Source organism: Lampris incognitus, chromosome 19, assembly GCF_029633865.1.
Source record: "Lampris incognitus isolate fLamInc1 chromosome 19, fLamInc1.hap2, whole genome shotgun sequence".
NCBI classification, from domain to species: domain Eukaryota; kingdom Metazoa; phylum Chordata; class Actinopteri; order Lampriformes; family Lampridae; genus Lampris; species Lampris incognitus.
The window spans coordinates 19,349,440-19,354,393 of NC_079229.1; positions in this window are offsets into that span (position 1 = coordinate 19,349,440).

Here is a 4,954-nt window from a genome sequence, read left to right on the forward strand (position 1 = left end):
GTCTCCTCCTGGCCAGGCAGCAGGGTGCTGTTCCACATAGAGACACACGAGACACCAGCGAGCACTGTTGCGCCGTATCCTTCTTAGAGATGTCAGCTGCTTACTATTCGCACTACAGAAAATACTTTGTTCAAATATTAGCTGCAAGTAATGACAAACTTTCTGTTTTAACCAGCATATAAACGTTTGTGGTGTTTGCCATGTACGGTGGGCGATACACTAAGTGCCACAGAGGCAATCAAAGCAAAGTGTGCAAAAGTCAATTTGTATACTTTTCTGTGATATGCAACTTGCCTGGTACCATCTGAGTTGTGGTGATGGGGTAGACTTCACACATCAGCCTCAATAAGCAGGCTAAATACGACACAAAGAACTATTTGCTCATCGTATTTGACACAGATCAACTCCCCACCCCCTCCGTCAGACTGTACAAATCATGAGCTTCTGACCAGACTTGAGGTGATGGAGGGATAGATATGCCTTGTAAATAACATAGACTTAGTTTCTTTAACTTCTGTGGTGTCTGTTAGGAAACAAGTGTTTGAATGAAGCAGACCCTGAGGCTAGATCTTTCTGCCACAGTATATATAGTGGTGCTGGCGTGACAGAGCACTTTGTGTATTTCTTTTTAAAGATGGTTGAAAGTTGCACTGGTTGATGTCAAGTGTGATTTTTTTATTTGCTCCAAAACTTAAGGGTTTTGTGAACTTAAAATTGACACTATTATAGTACCCTCCGTTAACTCCCTAGTGCTAATTATCAGACTCTACTACTACTTTCGGCTGCTCTCGTTAGGGGTTGACACAGCGGATCATCTGTTTCCATTCCTTCCTCTGTCACACCAGCCACCTGCATGTTCTCTCTCACTACATCCATAAACCTCCTCTTTGGCCTTTCTCTTTTCCTCTTCCCTGGCAGCTCCATATTCAGCATCCTTCTCCCAATATACCTAGCATCTCTGCTCCACACATGTCCAAGCCACCTCAATCTTGCCTCTCGCTTTGTCTCCAAACCGTCCCTCTAATGTACTCATTCCTAATCTTGTCCTTCTTCGTCACTCCCAATGAAAATTTTAGCATCTTCAGCTCTGCCACCTCCTGTCTTTTCATCAGTGCCACTGTCTCCAAACCATAAACATAGCTGGTCTCACAACCGTCTTGTAAACCTTCCCTTTAACTCTTGCTGGTACCCTTCTGTTGCAAATCACTCCTGACACTCTTCTCCACCCACTCCACCCTGCCTGCACTCTCTTCTGCACTCCCTGTTACTTTGGACAGTTGACCCCAAGTATTTAAACTCACACGCCTTCGTCACCTCTACTCCTTGCATCCTCACCATTCCGCTGTCCTCCCTCTCATTCACGCATAGGTATTCCTTCTTGCTCCACTGACTTTCACTCCTCTTCTCTCCAGGCTTTCCTCAACCCGCACCCTACTCGCTACAGATCACAATGTCATCTGCAAACATCATAGTCCACGGAGACTCCTGCCTGATCTTGTCCGTCAACCTGTCCATCACCATTGCAAACAATAAAGGGCTCAGAGCCGAGCCTCAGGCATCCTCTCACTTTCTAAGATTGTGTTAAACAATCTAGTTAAAAACCCCACTGCCATCTCTCCTAAATATCTCCATGCCTCCACAGGTATGTCATCTGGACCAACTGCCTTTCCACTCTTCATAGCTGCCCTCACTTCCTCCTTGCTAATCCACCGCACTTCCTGATTCACTATCCCCACATCATCCAACCTTCTCTCTCTCTCTCTCATTTTCTTCATTCATCAGCTCCTCAAAGTACTCCACCCACTTTCTCAGCACATTTCCATCTCTATACTTAATCGCCCTTACCTGCTGCACATCATTCCCAGCTCAGTCCCTCTGTCTAGCCGATTGGTACAAGTCTTTTTCGCCTTCCTTGGTGTCTAAACTCTCATACAACTCACCATACGCCTTTTCCTTTGCCACCTCTCTCTTCACTTTACGCTGCATCTCCTTGTACTCTTGTCTACTTTCTTCATCTCTCTGACTATCCCACTTCTTCTTTGCCAACCTCTTCCTCTGTATACTTTGCTGTACTTCCTCATTCCATCACCAAGTGTCCTTGTCTTCCTTCCTCTGTCCTGATGACACACCAAGTACCTACCTAGCTGTCTCCCTCACTATTACTGCAGTGGTTGTCCAGCCATCCGGCAACTCTTCACTACCACCCAGTGCCTGTCTTAACTCCTCCCTGAACTCCACATAACAGTCTTCCTTCTTCAACTTCCACCGTTTGATCCTTGACTCTGCCTTCACTCTCTTCCTCTTCTTGATTTCCGAAGTCATCCTACAGAACACCATCTGATGCTGTCTAGCTATGTTCTCCCGTCACCACCTTGCAGTCTCCAATCCCTTTCAGATAGCGCCTTCTACATAAGATATGGTCCACCTGTGTGCACTTTCCTCCACTCTTGTACGTCAACCTGTGTTCCTCCCTCTTCTTGAAATGTGTATTCACCACACCCATTTCCATCCTTTTCGCAAAATCCACCGCCATCTGTCCTTCCACATTTCTTCTCGACACCATACCTACCCATCACCTGTTCCCTTCACCAACATACCCATTGAAGTCCACTCCAATTACCACTCTCTCCCCCACGTCATCCAACTCACTGCAGAATTCTTCTTTCTCTTCCATCTCACACCCAACTTGCGGGGCATATGCGCTGATAACATTCATCAATACACCTTCGATTTCCAGCTTCATACTCATCACTCTGTCTGACACTCTCTTCACCTCCAACACACACTCTTCCTTCAGAATGACCCCTACCCTATTTTTCCTCCCATTCGCACCATGGTAGAAGAGTTTGAACCCACCTCTGATTCTCCTGGCCTTACTCCCCTTCCACCTGGTCTCTTGCACACACAGTATACCTACCTTTCTTCTTTCCATCATATCAGCCAGCTCTCTCCCTTTACCAGTCATAGTGCCAACATTCAAAGTTCCGACTCTCACCTCCACACTCCTACCCTTCCTCCTCTCCCACTGCCTCTGGACATGCCTTCCCCCTATCCTTCTCCTTTGCCCAACAGTAGCATAGTTTCCACCAGCATCCTGCTGGCCAACAGTACCGGTGGCAGTTGTTGATAACCCAGGCCTCGACCCATTCAGTATGGAAATCTGTTTTATGATCCATATATTTGATTTGGCAAAGATTTTACGCCGGATGCCCTTCCTCACGCAACCCTCCCCATTTATCCGGGCTTGGGACTGGCACTGAGAATGCACTGGCTTGTGCCTCCTCAGTGGCTGGGTTAGTGCTAATTATTAGAATAACAAAAGAAAAAATGGCCTTGTTTTAAAAGCTATACAGTGTTCATTATGGACCTGTATGAATCCAGTAACTAAATCTGGCCTGGAGCCAGCAATATTTATGTCTTATTTATGTAATTAAGTGTGATAGTTTGACCTGACAGACCTTCCTTAACTGGAGGTCCTGCCTAACAAACACAAAGAATTAACTGGATGCCTCAGATTTTAAAAAGCTGAGCTAACGACTGTTGATAAGACTGCAGGTTTGAAATAACATGTAGGAATGTTGGCCTCGATACTTGAGATGTAATGGACTTAATTACAATTTTCTGATGTCTAAGGAAAAAGCAGTTGGTTGTTAATTGTTATGACATTCCTATCCACTAATCTCTGCATGTTTGGAAGCAGTGAAGGGCTTGTATTTCTGTGTTTCCTCAGAAGCTTATAGTCACACAATACCTCTCTAGATGACCAGTCTTAGCTGCAGGAGAATAGACGGGTACATCCACACATCAGTAGAAGTGGAGCGTATTTAGTTGCGGATTGTTTTTTTTTTTTTTTCAGGGTTTGTTATGTCTTACCGTTTTCGCTGAGGTCACATGCTGTGTTCCTTGAATGGTTTTCAGTACCAGTGACCGGGCCCTATGATTATGCTCCATGTTTGAAGGTATGATAAGGGTTGAATGGTAGCTGAAGAGGGCCCCAGAGCTGCAAAATCAACCCTCGTCTCCTCACCATGGAACTATGGAAAAGAGAAAAATAAGAGCAGTCAGTTCTTGTTTGCAATATGGCTTCCTCCTACCCCTTTGTGGTAGGTGGGATAAAAACTTTTTGAAAGAATTTCCCAAGTTCATCAGTGTTCTTGCTATCACAAATAGCCGGATGATGGTCTGTTAAAATTTTTTTTCCCACACAAGTAGTAAGAATACTGGTGTGCTTGAATAACTACTTTTCAATTTTTCATTTTACAAAGACACATTCGGTCCTCCTATTATGCCTTGAAGTCCATTGTGGCGAGGGGAGACGGGGGTTTGTTTCATATGGAGTTAATGATGGAATAACCAAGCATACAGACACCTTTGCTGGCGACTTCTTCCTCTGTCAGCTTTTGTTTTTGTTTTGTTTTTTCTTGTACATTGCACTTGCCAAGTCTAATACTTATATACATAAATTTATTATCACTACCATTAACTTGACTCTAGTAATAAGATGTCTGACAACACTGCTGATACCGTAATGCAATTATGTTAACTCCGATTTGATGAAAAATAAAACTGGTTAAATAAACAAGACATGAGCTTTCTTTTTAAAGAATGAGATTTATTGATGAGATGTTGAAAGGGCTACAGTGAAAATGTCCTCTGCCTCAGCAAATGTGTTCCCCATTCCCTTTACTGTAGTCTCCAAACTTGATATACTGAAGGTGAGTGAGTGAGATATGTTAGAAATCCTCATGAAGTCCTGTTACCAAAGCCACAAGGCAGGTTAAGATTTCCTAAAAACAACTGCAGTTTAAATTTCATGCTCATATTGAACCAGTTCAGATCAGATGTGGGTAAGGCCTCATTTCTGACTTTGGTCAAATTTTGAATTTGGAAAAAAAAATTCTATCAATTTACTATATGTAAATTAAGTCTTTAGTCTGGTTTTGGCTCCCAAAAA